The 25,472-nt window shown below is 43.8% G+C and overlaps 1 protein-coding gene across 2 annotated transcripts in view; it reads right to left on the bottom strand.

Moving 5' to 3' along the window:
- LOC116288005 (uncharacterized) overlaps positions 1 to 25,472 on the bottom strand; it is a 190,352-nt gene that overhangs the window by 118,373 nt on the left and 46,507 nt on the right. The gene's annotated exons all lie outside the window — the stretch shown is intronic.

The following is a 25,472-nucleotide window of genomic DNA, read 5'->3' as shown; positions in this document are numbered from 1 at the left end:
GGAAGAAGGCTTTCATTACTATTCAGGAGAGATTTATTACCAAGGGGATGAGGGGTTTGATACCGAAATTTGGGTAAAGGTTGGTGGTTTAGGATTACTTATATGCACCCTTAACATTAACCTACGTAATAGCTGTAATCTTGGGATTAGAATTGTTGACGAAAACAATACCCCACTATTTCCATATAGAAAAAAAGAAAATAAGAGGCACTCATCACACTTTACGTATGAGGCTTCAAGTAGTAGTGAAAATCAGTCACCGGTGACTTTTCATATGATAGTTAATTGTCAATACGCGAAGCTTCAACTTCGCCCCAGCGACGCCGCAAGTGATAAATATAAAGGCTTTGTTGTATTTCATACCGCGACGCTTAGTGGCGCCGTGGTGGACACTGTTTGGAATCATAAAACGATTTCCACTATGACCGCCATACCCCTAGTTCCGCATTATCAGGGCGGTGTGAATACTATCTTTACTTATCCCCAGTCGAGGACGCCTCGGACACCCGACGACGATAAGCCACCAGTAATACACAAGGATAAGATCAACCCCTCATCTTCTTCAGGAGTACCACTCCAATAGCTACTACGAGGATCCAAATGTTATTCCCCACAAACTTTAGCAGTTCTCCGCCGGCCCTAAGTGCCAAGGAAACAACCGAACCCAGCAGCCCAGGAAGACCGGCTGCCATCTTTTTTCCCAAGTCCGTCAGCCCATTGCCTAATTTCTTTACGCCCGCGCCTGTAGCCTTAAGCGTGGATAGGATAACTCCTACTACGCTCGAAATAGCAACCGCAAACGCCAGCGGAACGCCATACTTCAAAAGGGCTCTTTTTACCTTTTCCTTGGTGGTAAGGCCCAACTCCCTTTCCAGGTTGTCCTTTTGCGCTTGTAATTCCGCAAGGCGTACCTCGAGGGCCTCTACTTCCCTTTGGGCTGCCTCCCTTTCTTCTTCGGGGCGCGCCTGGTCATTGATTACTTCTTGCTGCCGCTCTATTTGCCCCTCCAGGTCTTCGATGGCCTGATCTCTTTGCCGGATTTGTTCCTCCTTAGTATTGATTTCAGCCATTAACCGCCGCCTTTCCACCAAAGAGCCAGCTATGGTGGTTTGTAGGTTTTCGGTATCGTCTCTAGTTAAGTCTAACTCTTGCAGGGCGAGGTTAAGAGCCCTTTGAGCCTGATTTCTTTCACGTCGAATTCGGGTTCTTTGGTCTACCAACTCCCTTATTTCTTGATTTTTAAATTCGACCTCCCTCCTATGCGCGTCGGCAAGCCGTTGGTTTTGCTTCATGTATTCCTCCTCCCTTTCTTCCAACGTTTCTCGTAGCGCGTCCACCGAGGCGCCTGAGCCTTTAGCCTCCTCCAAGTCCCTTTGTGCTTTATCCCTTTCGCGCAAAGCTTTATCCAACTGGTTCCTCATTTCTACCATTCTTTCGTTACCGAACTTTTTTTCGGTATCGACAATTAGCTGAGTTTGCTTTGCGTATTCTTCCTCCCTTTCTTTTAACGTTTTTTGCAGTTCGATAGCGCGTTTTTCTAGCGCGACCTTTTCGTTCAGGGTCTCCAGCCGCTCTAAAGCGCTCCGGGTAGCCACTTGGAAGCCTTTTAATCTTGAGACGTCACCCCTAACGTCACCATTCTCATCAAAGAGGGGTTGTGGTTTCGTCCAGCGGTCTTTGTCAGGAAATCTCAGGTCTTGAACGCTTATGAGGACTTTGTTTCCGCGTTCTGTGAGCCTTACGTCGTCAGCATCGAAACGGGAATAACGCTGCGTTAGCTCTTGCATTGCCCACTCTACGGTTTCCCGCGCGGCTGCTTCCGGCTCGCCCATGTTTTGAAGCTCTATGTGCTCACGCGGAAACGTGTACTCGCGTGCTTTGGGATGTCTTAGGGCCTTTGCAATTCTATTCCTTAGGGAATCGTCAGGTTGTTGGGTGGGAAGCAGCGGTTCTTCGTCACCGTCGTTGATATCAGCCTGACCTTCCTCAGTGGTGGGATCGAAGTCGGGGTCTGTTCCTTCTACTTCCATTATATATGATAAGCTCAAAGTTAAATCCCAACGTATTACCTAAGCAGGTTGGCGGGCTGAAAGCAGAACGCACCTTTCACCGGGTTACATTCACACCTTCTAGCGCAAAGCCAGGAGAAACCCTGTACGTGGGCGTGCCCCGTCTAACGGATAACCTAGTCTTAGTTCCTGGCACCCTGGCTTTAAGGTTCGACCTAGCAATACAACCAAGCACCAAGGACAAGCGCTATACCGTCAATAATGTGGGTAGGAACCTCGTCTCTAAGATGAGAATCAAGTTCGCAGGGGAATCCCTCTTGGATTTGAATAGGTACGATTTGTACACCACGTATAAGGATCTGTGGCTAACAGCCTTCGACCGTGCACAAAAGATAGAGCAGGGAATTGGAAGCGTTATTCTTCGTAAGCTTCGCAGCGATACTAACCCCGCGCCTACGGACTCCAGCGGAGCAACCGCAGTAGCAGACGCAACGAGGGTAAAGACCGCCTATGGTAGCAAGTACGTTATCCCTTTGGATTTCGAAGTGATTACGAACCATGGCGTGTACTACCCCAGACAGTTATCCGAGTTACAGTTTGAAGTAACCTTGGCGGACACTACGAATGTCATAGGAGGCATGGACAGCGCAATCAGTGGAGCCGTGGATCCCTATTCTATCACCAACTTAGAGCTGCAGTATGAGACCGTGTACAGCGAAGAGCTGGCCCGTAGCGCCGGTATGGAATACAGCTCCGGAAAGGCATTCCTTTACGACCACGTAGTGATGTATAAGACGTTCAGCTTCCTGGATAAGACGGATGAGGTTATCAACCAAAGCATTAACCTCCCCCGAAGAAGTCTTACGGGGCTGATGCTGGTGTTTGCCAAACCCTACGAAGCCGGTAAGCGCGACTGCGAGGCGTTCTTTAACCCCAACATTACTAACGTCGGCGTGAATATCAACGGAGTCCCAAACAAGGTTTACTCCCAGGGGATAAAGCCCGCAGACGTGTACAGGGAGGCAATGCGCAAGTTTGGCGACCAAATTAGCCCTGAGGAATTCTTTAAGGACAAATATGCGTTATGGATTGACATGCGCACCATCAACGACGAAGACCTACATGGCCAGGGTCTGCGTTTGGTCAACACCCAGAATGGCATCACTTTGGAGATCAAGCGCACAAAGAATGCCGCTGCGGGCGACAGTGACAAAATAAACTGCTACGTCTTCGTCGTGTCTGACGCGCAACTGAGCGTGGAAATGAATCAGCTAAAGAGCGTTGCCTATTAAAATATTCCTTACGTATAACATGCTTCGCGTATTTCAAAACAACGAAACCAAACTGCAATGCATAGTGCAAGGCGACAAACTGTACTTTAAGGCAAAGGAGGTGGCGTCTGCGTTAGGATACGAAAACACCAAAAAAGCTATTAGTGACCACGTCTCTGAAAAACATAAGAAAAGGCTGAGTGAGTTAAGGGTAACGAATCGCATCCCTTCTACTATTCACCCACATTCCGTGTTCATATCCGAACCTGGGTTTTATCAATTAATATGTAGTTCAAAGATGCCAAAGGCAGAAGCATTTCAGGATTGGGTATTCGAAGAGGTCCTACCCGCGCTGCGTAAGGACGGTCGATATGCAATAGAAAAGCGGTTTGACGGTCCAAACAAGTTGGTATTCAAAATAGAAAATGAGTTTGACCTGCATAAAAAGGTAGTGGACTACATCCGCAGGTTTTACCCCCAAATGCTTGTGACCCCTGGTCTAGGCGAACTGCAGGATTCGGACGGCAAACGTATAAAGTGTTGGCAGAAAGGATATCAACGCGGTCAGCCCGACCTGCTCATCTTGAATGCGCACACCCATTACCGAGGATTCTGCATCGAGCTGAAGACTCCAAAAGGCAACGGGGTATTATCCGAGGATCAGCGACTACTCTTACAGAGGTATGAAGAAAACGGTTATAAGGTAATGATTAGCAGCGACTACGACGTCATTTGCAGGGAGATCACGGAGTATGCAGAGCGCCTACGAATTCCTTGCAGGTGGTGCTGTAAGGCCTTCAAGACCTCGGAGACCTTGGCAACGCACTTAAAGATATTCCATAGGTATAATGAGCCTGCGGCAAATACATTGGCGAGATCTAATAGAAGGTATTGCGTATGAAATAAAAAATTATGTCGTCTTCGAGGATATCAACCGCTTGCGGCTGGTCCTCAAAGACAGTGACGGCATAGAGTATTCCCTGTGGGCGCCTGATAGGGTCAGGTACGTCATACAGGGCGAGGAATTCACCCATCTGCGCTCGCATGGTAAGAAGAATGGGAGGTGGGAGTTCGACATTGAAAGGAGGGTCACTCCATCTCCTCTTTGTAGTTAAGCGCGTCTGCTAAAGTCCGCTGCGCTTTAGGATCCGCGGAGCACCAATGCCCCACAAAGGATTCTTCGGGGAATACCTTGCCACAATGAAGGCAGGTGTATTTTTTCTCCTCACGAATTGCGGGGGTTTCAGGGATTATGCAGTCGCTTGGTAGTTCGCATGTAATACAGTCAATATATTGAAAGGGCGATTAGGAATCCTCCAAAGAATGCGGCTGCGTAGGCTAGCATATACCTTTAAAAGGGGTCCTTATTTTTATTGTTGTTTTGTTAAATGTTGATGATACTTAACAAACAATAAGAAAAATAAGAATGGGATTTGAGACTCTTTGCACAAACCCTGCTTTACTATTAAAGGCCCCCAGAAACTATTTCAAAGAGTGTCTCAGAATGTTGACGTTTAGGTTAAATCTTTGTTAAGACACCCCGGAAACTATTTCAAAGAGTGTCTCAGAATGTTGACAATAAGGTTAAATCTTTGTTAAGGATGCCTGGAAACTATTTCAAAAGTGTCTCAGAATGTTGACGTTTAGGTTAAATCTTTGTTAAGACAGTTGAAGATATGTTCCTCTTCTCTAACACAACCACAACGATCGCACTCCTGCCTCCAATACTCCCTTTTAGTCCACGGAACGCCTTCGGCGCGTTCAAAAGAGGGGAAAGTACGGACTATCTTCTTATGGTAATCTATGCGATTCCTTAAGTAATCCTCTTTATGCGGGCAGCGACACATCAAATCCGCACATTGGTAGCAATCCACGCCTTCTAAGTCGTAAGCGCGGGAGAGAAACCTATAATTCACTTCATGCGTTCTCCGGTGCGTCTGTAAACGTTGACGACTACTAAGTATCTTATTACAGAAACTACACTGTCTGGTTCGATTACAGACGCCCCTTTTCAGATGCTGCTGCATTTCGAAGGGCTTGTGGAATTCCTTATTACAGTCCTTACAAAGCCCACAAATGCGTTTATCCTGATGTTGTTGCATCTTTTGAACGGTGCTGAATTCCTTACCGCAATCCTTACAAACCTTACTAATTGGCTTCTTCGTGCAAACTCCATGCCGAACATGGTATTGCAGTCTTTGTTTGGTGCTGAACACCTTTTTACACATCAAACAGTCCATATATACTTAACAGTATCTTAGCCTCCATTTAACATACTTAACAAAGATTTAACCTAAACGTCAACATTCTGAGACACTCTTTGAAATAGTTTCCAGGCATCCTTAACAAAGATTTAACCTTATTGTCAACATTCTGAGGCATTTTTTGGAATAGCTTATGGGCGACTTAACAAAGATTTAACCTTATTGTAAACATTCTAAGACACTTTTTAAATAGTTTCCAGGCATCCTTAACAAAGATTTAACCTTATTGTCAACATCCTAAGACACTTTTTAAATAGTTTCCAGGCATCCTTAACAAAGATTTAACCTTATTGTCAACATTCTACAGGGGATATCGCATGAAGTCCTTAACGGACTCCTTAGCCCACGTTGCCATCGTTATCAGCGCGCCAAACCGTTCTGCACGCTTCAGACCGCACATTTCATCGTACAACTCCTGCACGCGCTCTTTTAACCGGTCTATCTCCTCCCTTTGCATTTCTATGGTGTCTCTTTTATCTTTTGCGTCGGCGACAATTCTTTGCACTGCTTCCACTGGCTCCATATATATCAGGGAACAAGTTCCCTTCGAAAGAAGGGATATAAATGAACCCGAATCACATGCCTTGTAACGCTCTGATAGTAGGACCCACCGGCTGCGGAAAGACCCAATTCGTCGTGGAGCAGCTATTAGGACCCTTTAGATACCGCTTCGACTACATCGTGCTATTATGCCCCACCTACGTGAATAACCGCACCTGGACGGGCATAGGAGTGAAAGACGACGACTTCTTCGTAGATATCTTAGACCCTAACGAGTTATCCAGCCATCTTAAGTTCTGGCACAAACAATTCCCTAAAGATACACAGACTTTACTCATATTGGATGACATTGCCTGTGGGGACGACGTAAAAAGGCGCACTTCCGAGCTCGTTAAACTCGCCTTCAGCGGTAGGCATGACAATATCAGCGTTTGGTTGCTTTCCCAGCAGCTTACCAGTGTCTCTAAACCCTTCAGGGAAAACATAGGCTCTCTCGTAGTATTTTATACGCCGAGCAAGTCTGACCTGGAAACCATCTTAAGCGACTACGGAGGCGAGATAAGCAAGGAACAGTTGCATGAATACATGCGGCACCTAAAACCGCACCAACATTCCAAGATGATCTTCTCTTTGAGGTTTCCGTATTCCATAAAGATCGCAGATCTTTAACTCCTAATGTATATGGATATTGAGCAGCTCTTAGATGAAGTCCCCACACAGCTAGATGAGAGTAACCTCAAGGAACAACTTAACATCCTTGTGTCTTCTGGGAAGTGTAAAGAAATGATAGGCAAGGAACTTACCCATGAGCAGGTTAATAAGTTGTCGGAAGAGGAAGTCAAAAAGTTCCATAAGAGGTACGAGGCCGCCCTTGCAAGTAAGACCACGGACGCCGTAGCAGATTCCGCCATTAAGCTGGCAACTAAATTGCTTGGACTTGCGCTGCCTATAGACGACGTGGAGCAACTGCGGAAGGACATAAGCGAGGACTATGTCATCGCCCAAGAACTTAAGATAACCTGCGCGTGGTTGTCGTTGAAGTGTGGTAAGTTAATGGCAGTCGCCTCTGCGGCACTTCACGTAGCTCAGCATGTCAACTTGAAGGAGGTACTGGTGTCTTGGAAGGACTTCAAGAAGGACAGAGAAGTCGAAAAGGTCTTCCAGGCGGCACTTGCTGAGGTACCTGATCAAGTCGCCTCAAGTACTTAGTTAAGTCATCCCTAAGTACTTGGTCAGGTCGCGCCCAGGTTATTTCCAAATCGTTCTTAAGTCATTCCCAAGTACTTGTCAAGTCCTTCAAGTCCTTAGATATAAATGAGTGAACCAGAGTCGAAGGTAGAGCAACCTCAGGAGGAGCAACGAATCACCAAGGCTAAATCTCCAGGCAGAGTCGCTGCCGGAAAGAAGCTCGCGGAGATGAACAGGAAGAACAAAGCAAAAAAAGAGGAAAAGGTGGAGGAAAGAGAAGAGGAATCCTTCATCAATCCTGGGTACGTCATCGGCGCGTTAGGAGTTGCTATAGCAGCAGGCAGCCTTTACTTACAATGGTGGGCTACGAAGCCAAAAGTAGAACCCGTGCGTGTGCCGCCAACATATCACGCACCCGTGCAGGAGCCCCCTAAGAGTAGGATCCCCGTAATGGAGTGATAACCTTCTCGCTTTGTAATATAATGTCAACCGCGTTATTGAAAACTGTTGAAGAAGCAGCTATTATTACTTCCATTGTTGCGGGTATTGGTTGGGTAGGTAAGAAAGTGCTCAAAGAAGACTTTACTGAAGACCCAAGCAAGAGCTTCGCTAATTTTGCTAAGATGACCGCTGCCGTGGGTGGGGCTATCATGGTAAAGGATTACCTACGGAAGGAAAAGTACCTGCCTAATGTATAAATGGCTAGTTTGATCGCAGGTGGAGTTATTGCAGCTTTGGCATTCACCGGAGCTAATTATGGTGGTCAGTATTTGGATAGATTAGTCAGAGGCGACAAAAGCGGAGATTTAGCCGCCGAAAGGAAGAGACACGACTTAGCGCTGGAGAAATATCAGCGAGACGTGGCAGCTTGGAATGAAAAAAGACAAGCTTACAGGGATTGGTTGGACAAGAACTACCAAGACAAGATGCAGGCGGATAAGAACTTCGAAAACACGGACTACGCCTTTAAACTTTATGCGCAAGCGCACCCCGCGGCATTAACGGGGTTGAGAAAGCCTCAGTTCAAGAATTACTACCAGCCTTCTAAGAAACAAAAAGACAATGAGCTGGTATTTGTAGGAGTTGCAGGGCTGGCAGGAGGCGCGGCTTTGGCGTATCTAATATAATGATCGTCTTTTTGGAAAGCGACAAGAATGACTTTACCACTTACTTGAATCCTCCCATCAAGGCCCATAAGGTTCGGCTCATAAGTTGCTCTTTGTACAATTCTTGGCATAACCTGATTAGAGGCATAGTCACTGAGCATACAGGAGGATCTAACTATCAAGCCGTATTGCTGCCCAATGGACATTACACACCAATCACACTGGCCAAGGAATTAGCAAAACACGGTTATACTCTCACCACGGGGTTGCCGCACGAAATGACCCTCAAACACAATATGCCAAACTATTCAATGACTTTTGGAAAGTCTGACCCATTGGGATCTTTATTATGTGCCTCAGGCAAGACGATTACCAACACAGCCATACCTGTGAAATGGAAAGTCGCATCCTCTTACGAAGTCTATTGCGACTTGGTCCATAGTTACAACAATGGAGAAAAGTCTTCTCTTATGTCCAAGTTTCCGCCTAAAGGTAATCCATTTGACCTGGTAGAATACACTCCCATTTCTTTAAGCTATGACTTGTCTCATTTGGTAGAAAGCATAAACATCACCATTAAAGTGGACGGAGAGACGGTGGATTTCAACGGGCGAAAGATCAATCTTGTTTTGGAATTCATATAATGGGTCGAACAGAGGACAAACTAAAAAGGATTTACTATGGGCCTGAAGGCTATTGGAGAGGAGCGCCGGCCATCAAGAAACTCGCGACCGCGGCCAGGGTATCAGAAGAAACGGCTAAGAACTGGCTAAGAAGACAAACCCTCTGGCAGGTTTATCTTCCCGTGCCCAAGTACATTCCCAGGCCTAGCTTTACCGTAAATGTCCCCAATGAAGTTCATCAGGCGGATTTGCTTTTCTTACCGCACGACAAAGTGAGAAAAAAGACCTATAGGTACGCTTTGACCGTAGTCGATATCGCAAGCAGATATAAGGACGCCGAACCCATAACCAGCAAGGATTCTGGGGAAGTCGCAGAAGCCCTAGGTAGGATTTATAAGCGCGTTTTGAAATGGCCTAAGCTGCTGCAAGTGGATGCGGGGACAGAGTTCATGGGCGTGGTAACTAAGACCCTGAAAGACCACGACACTAAAATTAGGAGAGCCGAAGCAGAGTACCACAGGGGTCAGAGCATCGTCGAAAGATTCAATAAGACCCTGGCCGAGCGCCTCTTTGGGTACCAGTATTGGAAAGAGCTGGAAGATCCCTCCAAACGCAACAGGGAATGGACTCAGCGGCTCCCCCAGGTCGTCGCGGCTTTGAACAACGAGGCGGCCAGGGCTACGGGAATGAAACCCAAGGATGCCATAAAAAAGAAACACGTGGAGCACAAGTCCTACGTCCGAAGTTCAAGGGCGGTCGGACTGAAGGAAAAAAAGCTCCCCCGCAACATAGTGGTCAGATACCTCTATCAGCCGGGGGAACTCGAAGGTGGCAGTAAGAGAGCCACGGATCCTAACTGGTCCCTGGAAACGTATGAGATTTCGAAGTCCGTCACCAAGGAAGGGCAGCCCGTGTTGTATTACCTAGATGGCCCAAGTCGCGGATTCGTCAAGGAAGAGCTGCTCATAGTCCCCAAAGACTCAGAGTAGTGCTGCTCCACGCGCCCGATTACACTCTAGGCATGTCAGTCTTACGTTGCCTCTACAATGCCCGCGTTTGTTGTTGATACGATCCACGGAGAACTGCTGATCGTCATTTGGGTCAAACCTCCATAGTAGGGGTATGTTACACTTGGCACACCGTGCCCCTTTCTTATAGACGTCGTCCACGCATAGGTCGAACGTCATATTTTTTTCTTCGTCGTGCCGCTTGTAGCGAAGGAGTTTCTTAGCAATGTTTTCTTTGGCTACGTCCTCTGGCGTCTTATCGTAGCGCAATTGCGGACCCCAGGCTCTTTTCAACTGCTTGGCGTACTCCACGCGGCTTACGGCGGTGTAGATAAGGTTGCTCCAACACAGCCGCTGGTCTGTGATCCATAAGGTTTCTTTTATGGTAAGCCCTTGCGCGCTGTGGACTGTCATGCAATAGCCTAAGCGCCAATCTGGATGGGAGGTTATTTTTTCCACCTTTTCTATGGGTACCCAGGCTTTGTCATGCGTTACCGCGTTCTGCAGTTGGATGTCGGTACCAGGTACCCAGACGTCTCTTTTTTGCATGCGGGTGTCGTGGGGTTTATAACAAACAGGCACGGGATGCGTAGGGAAGCGCTCTCGGTATATATTTAGCAAATCCTTTTGTATGCGAGACTGTGCTGCGCGTTTGCTGCTCAGCACCAGATCCTTTGGATGCCATGTGTAAAGGAAGTCCTCGTATTTCTTCGCCCGTACGCGTTTGCGCAGTGTTTTGCATTGCTCGGCGTCACTGAGGCCCCTCAATTCCGCTTTCAGGTTTCTTATTTGATCCTTGCTGCGGTAGTCGGCGTTAATTTCCTCCGCATGGTCTACGAAATCTTTTAGCCATTCGTGGGGCATCTCTCCGGCTATTGGAGGAGGCTGGCAGGGATCTCCGGCGAATATCACTTGACACTTTCCACGGAGGAATTCTACGAACTCCTGCAGGATTTCCAAAGGTACGGTGCAAATCTCATCCCAAAGTATCACCGGAGGTATGTCATGGATGGCCTCTGGTACCCACTTTTGGCCATTCCAACGAAAGAAGCTGTGGTACGTTTGAGCGTCGTGGCCCATTTCGCAGAGTTCTCTTTCCAAACGGTGCGTTGGCGTTAGCACCTTTACTTTTGGGAATAACTGCAGTACGCGCGTCGTCTTACCGCTGCCTCCCGTACCGTAAAGGTAAGAGAAGCGTTGGTAAGAGATTGGGTCCGCAACCGACGGTAATGGCTCTTCCGTCGGCGTTACGGTGCCCCGGGTGTGCTCGCCGTGATATTCTACGCGTTCTCTCCAAGCTTTTATTTCTTCATCTTTGACACGCCATTGACCACTTTCTGCGAGTTCGTCGTCGGTGGAGAATTCCTTCATCTTTTCTAACACTTCGGGCTTTACGTACAAGGAATCCGTAGCTACGCGCGGAACGTCCTCTTTGTCAAACCGCAGTAACATCGCGAGAAGGTTAATGTGCGCATATGCAAGCATGCTGGCACGCAGATGATAATACTGCGGTCGATGGTCCTGGTAGTAACACAAAGCATTCCACTTACGTTCTCTCTGCTCGGCTTCTATGAAATAATCCCATTTCTCCACGGACACCATCGTTCCTTGGTCATGTGCGCGCTTTATAAGGAAGCTTAGTTCGCCTTCGTCTGTTATCAAGCGACGCTGCATATGTTTTTCTCCTTCTTTAGCGCCCTGTGTGAATTTACCTATAACAATCCGCGCTGTGGGGTTGTGCTCTGGGAGCCATTGTGTAAAGGCGCTATGACAAAGTATGGCTTCATGCGCTGTGTATTCGAGCAGCTTACGCTCTTCAAAGAACTTCAATAAGGGCACCGGTATCCATTCTTTCTCCTGCAGGTGCTTTCCGTACCACGCATAGATTATTGGATGCAGGCCCGCTGCTAATTTCCAGGTGGTCAACCGTACAAACCCCGTTGCTGGGGCGTCGTAGTGACCATCCAACGCAACACGAAAGAACTGTGAATCTGGATGTCCGTAACGGTCGTAATATTCCTTACAATCTCCTAGACCTTTAAAGCTTGCAGGGTAACAGTGTTTCATATCCAAAGACACGTATTGGTCTTCGTCGTATTCCATGTTCCACAGACCACCGTGACCGTGTTCTACACAGGCTTTGGCTATGTCTCCGAACTCTTTTGGGGTAGGTTTCCATCCATTTCTTTTCTTTGCGGCTAAGAAGTCCAAGCTGCGACTGCTAAGGACCTCGTCAGAGAAGTCTTCCCCTAAGGTCTCACAGGCGCTTTGAATGCGCTGTTGTTCAATTTCGGGTCGATACAAAGAGCCGTCTTGCGTCATAAACTGACTTCCTTCTGAATCCATCAACCAAATGGAATTCTCATGGATTAACTCTGCCAATGGAGAATTCTTATAGACCTTCGTTTCCTTCTTTCTTGGGAACCGCAGTTCGCGCCAGGCGTGCCCATTGTGCTGGTAGATGACTATAGGCGCACCACGGCCCCCATATTTGTGTGTTCCGGAGTAAATAAAGCCGTCGGTGATATCTTTCACATGGATTCGCCTCTCCAGCGCCGTTTCTAACTTCTTGATGTTGTCTATCGACCCTCCGGTCCTATTAGTATCTTTTTACCATTTCCTGATGGCTTCTCTTCTCTTTAAAGTCAGTTTACCGCCCCGAGAGGAGTCTTCAAAGAACTCTCTTACTAACTTCCCTACGTAGTTACCGGGATGTCGCATCGGTTTCAACTTCTTAACGTCTGGCGTCTTTATCTCGTACGCACCGTAAATGACTACGGTAACCGGGTAAGCAACCTCGTAGAACAGCATGTCTATTCCTACCAATGCTCCCGGGCGTGTGTTTTCGTTTAAGACAAACAGGTCCTTCTTACCAGACGCCCTGATAGGATTGCGCCCCTTTTCTATCATCCACTCGCCGTCTAAATACTTTATGAACGTTAGCTCCAACCGGTAGTTACCTTCGGGTATTAAGTTAATTATTCTTTCAGCCCTTTCTTCTGTCATCGTCTCGTCCGTATCTCCCTCCATAAATGTTGTGAAGGCAAAGTCAGCATCCAGGCGATCCAACATCTGAGTTCGCAGTCGGCGCACAGTTTTATTTCGAATGCTTGTGATGGTGTCCATCTATATGTAAAGGATATCTTAACCTCCGTTTGCGATATCTTTGATTCCCAACACAGCAGCAGTAAGGACTTGTCGCGCGGGTATTTCCCGCTGCCGGCGCCTTCCTTAAACCGCCTGTAAAACCCGTAAATCTTTGACATTGACCGCGAGTCCCCCTTACTGCTGCTCTTCATCCTTTGACAGGCTTACTTCGACCATTATGCTAGCCTTTAACGCACCTAAGTCTCTTAGTCCGTCCAGTAGCGTTCCCTTTACCTTCCTTTCCGACCTTGTCCAAAACTGTCTAACGTCAATCTCACCGTTACCGGGTATTGACACCGTTTTGAAGTTGGTTTGGGATTCCATATATAATAGGAAATATCTTATACCTAATTCCAGACACTTTTCAGATCGTCGTAGTCATACTCACAGTCTTGACAATGCCAAAATAACTTAACCTTAGTCACAAAAGACTTACCGCACATACAATCATAGAGGATGTATGCGGTTCCTACCAGAGGCTCCCTTCCTTGTCCTCACGAGGTCATTGATCAGATCAGAGATGCTGGATCCCTGAACGGATTTACCCTCCAATGAGACTTGTCCCTTCTCATCCCACTGAACGGCTTCAGGAGTCTTCCTTATCCAGCTTAATAACCCCTGAGCTTGACTTCGAAACTTTTTAGGGACCACCCCTAGAATCTCAGATTCCGAGACAGGTTGTGGTTGGGTTCCCTGTATTGGTTGTTCTTGCGGTGGTGGTTGGGGTCCCTGTGGTATCGGCTCTGCGGCTGTTTGAACTTTTACTGTTGGAATATGACTCTCACGTTGCTCTTGTAAATTCAAGTAACGGTGAAGTAATTGATCGTGATTCTTGATTTTAATCTCGGCAGGCAAGTTTGGATCTTGAAGTGCATTGTTCATTTGTTGGTTTCGTTGTATCATAGTCATCACCTCCTCAGGAACTAAAAACATTTTCCTACTGTGCTTCATGGTTTCTTTGATATGAGACTGGCGAGAACTGATAAGACTGGGGGTATGAGGAACGGGAGAAAGTTGCCTCCGGTCTATGGATGTAAATCAAACACTAAGTAACCATAGGGTTGTTCAACTGCATCGTTATAACTTTCCATCACGTATTTTATAGCATTAGGAAACGCCTGTCTTGCTAGTATAGAGACTCCGAGCGAATCCCTAGGGTGTTTGAAGGCCACGATGTAGTGGGTGTTAAGAGAAATTGTCCTTGAATGTTTTCCCGGTGGGAAAAGATTTTGGACTAAAAATAGTGTTAAAATGTTGCGATGATGAGAACCTTTCGTGATCACATCAACCATAGAATCTTTACTCGTACTCTCATTCATCAGGTCATCTAATACCAACACGCCTGGAGTCTTGTCAAACAGCGAGTAAATATTTTCAGGGAATCCTTCAATAAACTGAATGTTTGGAATTTCTCTTTCCATGACGAGAAACCTTGGTCGAAACTCGCCGTAACAATACACGATCTTTTCAATTTTTTCACTGAACATTTCATTCACATTTCGTAAAAGTTTTTCAGTCCAGTAGGACTTGCCGCTAAACGTCGGACCGCACACTTGAATGTTAGTCGGGTGTTTGAAAGACACATCCATTTCACTCAAGGGTTGATGAACGACTAATTCATTAACAGTTTGTTTCTGGTTTGTATTAGCAACTCTTGCATATTCTCTAGCCAAAACTTTCGCTCATCAGAATTTAGTAAATGCACATCTGCTAAATGATTTAAAAGTTTTAGTAATCTTGGTATAGGACAATCTTTTGGGTATCGTGTTACAATCATGAATAACTAGTGCAAAGTGTTTTCTAATTATTTTTGACATCGGATTTTATATACTTAATGTTCTTCTTACAAAAAAGAAAAGAAAAGAAAAAGTTCTTAAACCGGGCCAAGAAGGCCAAAAACCAGGACAGAAAGGCCAAAAACAGGACAGTCGGGACAAAACCAGGACAGTCGGGACATTTTTCATTAACTTTCTTTTTTTTTCGAAATTGTCCTTATTCTTATTATTTTTCGGTATTAATCACTGGGATAGTACGATAAGCGGGACATTTTATGTCCCTAATATAGTACATCCTAAGATCTCAAGAGAGGGCCACGACAGCCACTAATAAATTTTAAAAATTATGATGATGCATATATTGTTTTCATTCAATGTTCTTTGAACACAGACAATAACCACACTTCATCCATAGTTTAAAGTGTTTTATTTTTCAATATATGAATGGAAAATAGTAAACAGGTATTGTTTACAAACTTAGTACTGTATACACTAGTTTTTATCCAACTAAGTTAAAGTTATTTGTTAGGCTAAGGTGGTCACGCCATCTTCTAGTATATGACGCTTGTCATCATAAGGTGATAATCCTATTTTGTTCATATTAATTGTATACAATTGATGTTTGTAACTACGTAATTGTTTCATATTTGCAATAGTTCGTTTTTTCTCAAACAAACAATCTCTATAGTGGGCGTGTCGTATGTCCCGTTTGGTCACGTGTTTGTTGATTCCTTTCGCGGTCTTTTTCTCCACCTCATGGCCATCCTCATGGTACAGGAGGGAGTACATCTTGGGGCGAAGGCCGATGAACTCTTCAATCGGAAGGCCATGGGTTTCGTCTTTCATTTTTCCCAGAACTTTCTTGTTTCTCGTACTATGTAAAAAGTGGTCTCTGGGGTATTCTGAAGTGTCAAACAGTTCCTGGTCCTGACCCATATCCTGGTAAATGTCGTCTGTCTTTATGTTGTAACATAAGGAATCGGTGTCGGTGAACAGTAGTTTACACTTGTCTCCATACTTTGACTTCATGTAATTATAATGGAAGTCATACATCAGGGTTTTGGACAATTCGAGGATTGAAAATCCAACAAACAAAGGTCTGTTCAAATGTAAGGAAGGTTTCTTCATGTTCACGGCCACTAGGTTTTCATCAAAAATGCGGAAGTAGTCGAACAGTGGTGACGCAGTCAGTTTCTTGAGTTGTTTCTCGGTGTTGATGAGTTTCACATTCACTCGCTTCCTCAAGTTCTCCATGGTTTTGCCGAACACGCTGTTGTTCATCAACTTGAAAAATTTTTTTTCAAAATCATTCCGCGCGTTCTTTCGTTTTTCGGTGTTAAATTCAATGTAGGTCTTTAACCACGGTCTTTGGTGAAAACCGAGGACACGGTGAATCTTGGTCAGTCTCATGCCCAATGACAAGTACTGTTGCAGGTTTCGGTAGTGCAGCACGTACTTTGTCTTGTCATTCAAGTTGGGTACGAGTTTCTGTGCGGAAGGGTAGTTCATGTCCAGGTCGTCCATGAGTTGTTGACAGTAGGGGGACAACCAGTCTTGTGGAACTTTGAGTTTCTCTGGGGCTAGTGGGTAATCACTGTGGAGGTCATGCAGTTCTGTTGGGTACTCCAAATCTACTTCCAGGATATACCCCTCTTCACTGTCATCTGTCACGCCCATCACATCGAACTCTGCTATTTCACCAGGACTCAACCAGCCAAAGTTGTCGACCGGGAGGGACTGGGACGTCGCCCAACCATAAAGGTTGTTCGAATCCAAATACATGATATAGTTTTTGTCCTGAGTTGGATTATAGTGTGGAAGGATTATTGGCTTTGGCATGGCGATGAGTGATCATCGATATACCGCCGCGTAATCCCTCTTCTACAAATAAATACATGTCTGGATCTGTGAGTAATTCCAACTCCACCCCAGTCATCTTCAAACACGCCGACCAGGACAAACCGGGTGACGTGTAAAAATGGCCTGGGTCGAGTTGGTAGTACTCCAAACAGACGTCTCTGAAATTCTCAAAAACGTCTGCTAGTAGTAGGACGTCTGATTTTAAATACAAGTCGTGGTAGTCTCCTAAATTATGGCATCGAAAAGTCTAAAACACCTGCTGCGCATGCACATAATCACTTTCAGGGATCGTGCAGCTCGTCAACGAACTGTAAAAGTGATCCATGGCTGGCAAACAGGGCTCTTCAAACTTCTCGAAACTATTCATGTACTCGTATGGGTACACCCCTTTCCTCAACGGGAGAGGGACTTTATCCTCTTCTACATATTTTTTAAGTGTTTTAAATTTACCCACCCCTTCCTTACTTAAATTATTGACCAGGCGTTCCAAGGAACTGTTCAGGAACTGCAAGGAATCGATAAATACTAAATTTCCTACCGTGAAGGAAATACACTTCTCCGTGTTGTTGGGAATACAACTGATCTTTTCCGCATTTAATTTACCGAGTCCTTGCATAATCAGGTGACTGTCATACCCACGGAAGTTATGCAACACTACAGGAATCTTACCCGTAAACTTGTAGTTTAGGTTGCATTCATTATGGGCCGCCCCCCTATACTCCCCTGTCAAATGATCATAATCACGAACTCGATCCGCCCCGAGGGGACCCCCACAGACATGACAGTCCGTGGCTACCTGAAATTCCCGCTCTTGGTCTTCAGTTATATTCATAGGGACTACCATCCTCAAAATTTCAGTGATCTGTTTTTCCTCTTCCAATAAACATTCTAAAAATTTATCGACTGCATCTACCCCACGGTACACCACAGGGGGATGGCAAAAGTCCTCCACTGTGGACACTACCGTATATCCAAACCCACAGGGCTGGTGGTGTTGGTTTTTTTGTGTACCGCTTGCACCTTCCTCCAAAGGGGTGTGGTTACATTCCACCAGCAGAGACTCAAAATCCGCATAAATGATAAATGGAACTTTGAGTTGCTTCTGCACCTCTTTGAAGGACAGGATGGCCTGGTCTTCATCAGGCATCTGAATCTTCTGTGGACCGTGACGTCCACAATGAGGCTCGTGGGCCTCCAGAAGATCTTGCTTGACAAAGCCATGTAAACAGTACACACAGTGATGCTTGCGGTGTTCATATTTTGTTAATGCATTCAATAACCGATCTAAGTCTCTAATCAAACAATAGTGGCGGGTGTCGTTGCTTGAAAACAGTAGTAAGTTTACGTGCAGTTCTTTTCTCCTTGGCAATGTATAGGGGGAATAGTTCATCATCTTGGTACCCAAACACGTTGATGCTTATGGTTGGATTCTGTTTCTCGAATTTTTTCAACTGAGTGATCTTGACGGGGTACTCTATCCCATCCATATTTAGTTCCGGTTCATATCTGGTGTAGTTGGTGACCCTGTTCGCGTGATGGCTCCAGTGAATGGGGTGTTTGGCGGCTAGTATCGACCACAGGAAACACTTTTCGTCCTCATTCTGGATGTTGAGGACCGCCTTCTTATCCTTCAACTTCTTGGGGAGGGGTAGGTAACTGGCCCCTTTCAAAGGAGTGTAGGCAGCCACCCCCAATTCCACATGCAACACCTGTGAACAAAATAATATAAACCCTATGAGTCAGTAAGTCTACGCATAAATTATAAAGTATAATGCTTGAGGGATTTACTCACCTCCTCCAATTTCCATCCACTTCCCTCGCGCTGATATTCGAGGAAGGAGGTTTTGATTTTCTCTGCCGCCTGAGTGTAGTCTTTCTCTATTTCTGTGTCATTGACTGAAGTCATGCAGGTGGAACGGAAGTGTGGAGTGGAGGTCTGATCTTTGCCATCAGGACTGGACCTCACCATTTTTACCTGAACGCACAGGAACCATTTGATCCCACGGTGTTTTTTCAATTGTTTCTTCATTTGCTTCATAATCGTTTTCTTTTTGCCTCCCAAGGTTAATAACAAGTCGTATTTTTCTCTCTTATTGGGGTTATACTCGAATTTGATGGCGCTATTGTTCAAAGCACACTCCTGATCGACAGGTCCTCCACCGTGCTGTTCATCATTCTGTAAAAGCAATTAAGATAAGATTAGCATAAAACAATTAACATATCATAATATACCAATATGACTTACCTCTTCATCATCCCCCAGGATCGGTCCATCATATTCTTCATACATTTCGGGGGGAATGTTCGCTAACTGTAAACCAATAAAAAATTTCGATTAATTTCTGGAGGTCAAATTCATGTGCAAGTACTGAATATTCAACATACCTCATATTCAATGATTTTTGCATCAGTAAGTTTCTGCTTTTTTGCTGATGAATCGTTTTCATCGTCGGATTTTCTTTTAGATGATCCGCCAGGACAGACTTTCTCGTGCCTCTTGAGGTCGTATTTTTCACTAAAAGTTCTGCCACAGTTTTCACAGGGGTGTCTCTCAGTAGACCTTTTATGTATAAGACCTAAGTCTCATGTCTGGTTTTGACCCACTTTGTGAAGTTCGTGATAGACTTTAATGAGCTCAGGAAACAAAAGCCATTGTTTGGCGAGTAAATTAAATAATGGTATATCAACGTCTTTGTAATATATGACGTAATGTTATATGATCCCAATGTTATCATTACATAATCATAGACACTACTTATTGTACTTGAGTAGTTATAACAGGGGCTTGAAATAAACATCTTGATTCTACACGATCTGAGCGACTACAACAGTCTTTATCTCTTATCGCCTACCCGAGTGAGACAAAGGATATATTATGTAGATATCGATGAAATATGAAGGTAGTCATGACAACAGTGATATCTTCACATGTGACGGATATGATATCTTCACATGTGACGGATATGATATCTTCACATGTGACGGATATGATATCTTCACATGTGACGGATATGATATCTTCACATGTGACGGATATGATATCTTCACATGTGACGGATATGATATCTTCACATGTGACGGATATGATATCTTCACATGTGACGGATATGATACCTTCACATGTGACGGATATGATATCTTCACATGTGACGGATATGATATCTTCACATGTGACGGATATGATATCTTCACATGTGACGGATATGATATCTTCACATGTGACGGATATGATATCTTCACATGTGACGGATATGATATCTTCACATGTGACGGATATGATATCTTCACATGTGACGGATATGATATCTTCACATGTGACGGATATGATATCTTCACATGTGACGGATATGATATCTTCACATGTGACGGATATGATATCTTCACATGTGACGGATATGTTATCTTCACATGTGACGGATATGATATCTTCACATGTGACGGATATGAATATCTTCACATGTGACGGATATGATATCTTCACATGTGACGGATATGATATCTTCACATGTGACGGATATGATATCTTCACATGTGACGGATATGATATCTTCACATGTGACGGATATGATATCTTCACATGTGACGGATATGATATCTTCACAGGTGACGGACATGATACCTTCACATGTGACGGATATGATATCTTCACATGTGACGGATATGATATCTTCACATGTGACGGATATGATATCTTCACATGTGACGGATATGATATCTTCACATGTGACGGATATGATATCTTCACATGTGACGGATATGATATCTTCACATGTGACGGATATGATATCTTCACATGTGACGGATATGATATCTTCACATGTGACGGATATGATATCTTCACATGTGACGGATAGTGATATCTTCACATGTGACGGATATGATATCTTCATCATGTGACGGATATGATATCTTCACATGTGACGGATATGATATCTTCACATGTGACGGATATGATATCTTCACATGTGACGGATATGATATCTTCACATGTGACGGATATGATATCTTCACATGTGACGGATATGATATCTTCACATGTGACGGATATGATATCGTTCACATGTGACGGATATGATATCTTCACATGTGACGGATATGATATCTTCACATGTGACGGATATGATATCTTCACATGTGACGGATATGATATCTTCACATGTGACGGATATGATATCTTCACATGTGACGGATATGATATCTTCACATGTGACGGATATGATATCCTTCACATGTGACGGATATGATATCTTCACATGTGACGGATATGATATCTTCACATGTGACGGATATGATATCTTCACATGTGACGGATATGATATCTTCACATGTGACGGATATGATATCTTCACATGTGACGGATATGATATCTTCACATGTGACGGATATGATATCTTCACATGTGACGGATATGATATCTTCACATGTGACGGATATGATACCTTCACATGTGACGGATATGATATCTTCACATGTGACGGATATGATATCTTCACATGTGACGGATATGATATCTTCACATGTGACTGTGACGGATATGATATCTTCACATGTGACGGATATGATATCTTCACATGTGACGGATATGATATCTTCACATGTGACGGATATGATATCTTCACATGTGACGGATATGATATCTTCACATGTGACGGATATGATATCTTCACATGTGACGGATATGATATCTTCACATGTGACGGATATGATATCTTCACATGTGACGGATATGATATCTTCACATGTGACGGATATGATATCTTCACATGTGACGGATATGATATCTTCACATGTGACGGATATGATATCTTCACATGTGACGGATATGATATCTTCACATGTGACGGATATGATATCTTCACATGTGACGGATATGATATCTTCACATGTGACGGATATGATATCTTCACATGTGACGGATATGATATCTTCACATGTGACGGATATGATATCTTCACATGTGACGGATATGATATCTTCACATGTGACGGATATGATATCTTCACATGTGACGGATATGATATCTTCACATGTGACGGATATGATATGTGACGGATATGATATCTTCACATGTGACGGATATGATATCTTCACATGTGACGGATATGATATCTTCTACATGTGACGGATATGATATCTTCACATGTGACGGATATGATATCTTCACATGTGACGGATATGATATCTTCACATGTGACGGATATGATATCTTCACATGTGACGGATATGATATCTTCACATGTGACGGATATGATATCTTCACATGTGACGGATATGATATCTTCACATGTGACGGATATGATATCTTCACATGTGACGGATATGATATCTTCACATGTGACGGATATGATATCTTCACATGTGACGGATATGATATCTTCACATGTGACGGATATGATATCTTCACATGTGACGGATATGATATCTTCACATGTGACGGATATGATATCTTCACATGTGACGGATATGATATCTTCACATGTGACGGATATGATATCTTCACATGTGACGGATATGATATCTTCACATGTGACGGATATGATATCTTCACATGTGACGGATATGATATCTTCACATGTGACGGATATGATATCTTCACATGTGACGGATATGATATCTTCACATGTGACGGATATGATATCTTCACGTGACGGATATGATATCTTCACATGTGACGGATATGATATCTTCACATGTGACGGATATGATATCTTCACATGTGACGGATATGATATCTTCACATGTGACGGATATGATATCTTCACATGTGACGGATATGATATCTTCACATGTACGGATATGATATCTTCACATGTGACGGATATGATATCTTCACATGTGACGGATATGATATCTTCACATGTGACGGATATGATATCTTCACATGTGACGGATATGATATCTTCACATGTGACGGATATGATATCTTCACATGTGACGGATATGATATCTTCACATGTGACGGATATGATATCTTCACATGTGACGGATATGATATCTTCACATGTGACGGATATCTGATATCTTCACATGTGACGGATATGATATCTTCACATGTGACGGATATGATATCTTCACATGTGACGGATATGATATCTTCACATGTGACGGATATGATATCTTCACATGTGACGGATATGATATCTTCACATGTGACGGATATGATATCTTCACATGTGACGGATATGATATCTTCACATGTGACGGATATGATATCTTCACATGTGACGGATATGATATCTTCACATGTGACGGATATGATATCTTCTACATGTGACGGATATTGATATCTTCACATGTGACGGATATGATATCTTCACATGTGACGGATATGATATCTTCACATGTGACGGATATGATATCTTCACATGTGACGGATATGATATCTTCACATGTGACGGATATGATATCTTCACATGTGACGGATATGATATCTTCACATGTGACGGATATGATATCTTCACATGTGACGGATATGATATCTTCACATGTGACGGATATGATATCTTCACATGTGACGGATATGATATCTTCACATGTGACGGATATGATATCTTCACATGTGACGGATATGATATCTTCACATGTGACGGATATGATATCTTCACATGTGACGCATATGATATCTTCACATGTGACGCATATGATATCTTCACATGTGACGGATATGATATCTTCACATGTGACGGATATGATATCTTCACATGTGACGGATATGATATCTTCACATGTGACGGATATGATATCTTCACATGTGACGGATATGATATCTTCACATGTGACGGATATGATATCTTCACATGTGACGGATATGATATCTTCACATGTGACGGATATGACATTTTCACTGTGTAGAATGTACGAAAGTTTAGGACACCGGGTAAGTCCTCGTATTTCGCTCATCGATATCTATATAATAAACAGAATATTGCATGACCACTTGGAGATACAAATTTTATCTTCTCGTGTTGAATATCTCTCAGTCGTTCGCTGCGCTCACTCGTGAGAGATACCATCAACACTCGAAGATAAAATTCGTATCTCCGCGCGCCCATATAATATCCTCTATGTCAAATAAAGGAGACGAATAATGGATTTTTTAACCTTTATTTCAAGAACAAGACAGCGTAAACTACAAAATATTTAGTGCGTATTAATGATGAAGGTCATTTGCAAAACAGAACTGACTTTTTTATCGTGGCAGACTCAAAAACATTGTTCCCTTTGTGAATGAGGGTTTCAGTGTGAGAGAATCAGAAAAAAAAAAAAAAAAAATTCACCCACTACAACTTATGACTGAAACCGGTATTTCAATATATTGAAGCTGTTGTTTAATACGTATTTTGTAAGAAACGCAATCTCCGATTACTCAAAGAAGCGCAGCAATGTATAACGATAGGGAGAAAAGCACGAGGGTGCCTCCAACGTTCAGAAATGCAGCGATACGTTTTAAAGAATCCTATGGCGTGTTCCACTTTAATCCGACAGCTAGTGAGCTCCCTGTTTATCTCCTGTAGTCTTGGATTTCCATTGACTTGGGCTCTTCTTTTAGGTTTAATCAGAGCAGGATGGGGAGGATAACCGTTGTCAGAAATAATATGGCAGCCAGCAGGTAGATCTAGAGCACACTGCGGACCAATCCTTGGCATCATGTTAAATCCATTAGTGTCGTGAAGATGTCCGGGGAATCTAAAAATGTAGGGAATATAAAACTCAGTAATAAATCTAAAGCAAAACCTGGACGCATAGGCTGGCTTCACACCCACCGGACGAATTTTTAATCGTTCACTTTTATGACATTTCAGCAATAAATATCATTTCCAAGTTTACCAAAATAAAACAGTAGTAAGTACTTACGCAGCCGAACAATGAACTATCATCCCATCTGGAGTAACGATGATGTGGCTTGACATGAAGTGTTTCTTTTTGTCGCCTCTATAAAACATTGCCTGTCGTTGAGATGGTCGCCATATTGGATGAGTCGTTGCATCAATTATCCCAACACAGGACGGAAATTTTTTCCAGTGCCCCAGCCAACCTCTCCACTCTGCTAAAGTTGGCCAAACGACTTGTCGCGAATATTTCTCAAGTAGAAGAGAAACTATTTCTTGTATTGTTTTGCTTACATATGTAATGTCCACTTTAAACATCATGGCCAGGGTTTGCATTCTAAGATATCTTCTCAGCCAAATAAACACTAGGAGGAGTCTGTTTGTAATATTCAATCTTTGAACTCGTATCCTGCGACGGACTCTGTTGCGACGGTATGTCCTGTCGTGCAATATTATTGACATTCGCATGTCCACAACGACCTCACCAAATGTCTGAAGTGTCTCGCCAGTTAGATACCAGAATTTAATGGGAAAGCTAGCAATGTAATGGTAATAGTCACGGCCTCCATTAGGTTCTGCGATTCCTGTAAGGCCAAGTCGATCAATGACATCATTTGTTTTACACATGTCCAAAACGCGAATAATACATATCAAGACGAAGAAGATTTGACTGAAAAGATGAAACGGGAAAGCTGGGAAGTCATTCCCGGCATCTCGAAGCTTCAAAAATTGGAGGAGAACAAAGTAAGCCAGAATGAAGAACGTTGGCAAAACCGGAGGCGGCATCTTGTTTAGAGAGGTTGTTGAGAATTAGCTTTTCAGAAGATACAGCGTAGTATTCACGAGATTATATGCAATTCTGCTATCGTGTGTGCCAAAAATGCATAGGTAA

The sequence above is a fragment of the Actinia tenebrosa genome, unplaced genomic scaffold (genome assembly GCF_029948245.1).
Source record: "Actinia tenebrosa isolate PJP-AT-01 unplaced genomic scaffold, QUT_ActTen_1.0 PGA_scaffold15__27_contigs__length_11533743, whole genome shotgun sequence".
In the NCBI taxonomy this organism is placed as follows: Eukaryota; Metazoa; Cnidaria; class Anthozoa; order Actiniaria; family Actiniidae; genus Actinia; species Actinia tenebrosa.
Note: the sequence above shows the minus strand (reverse complement) of the source record. Positions and strands in the feature narration are given on the sequence as shown.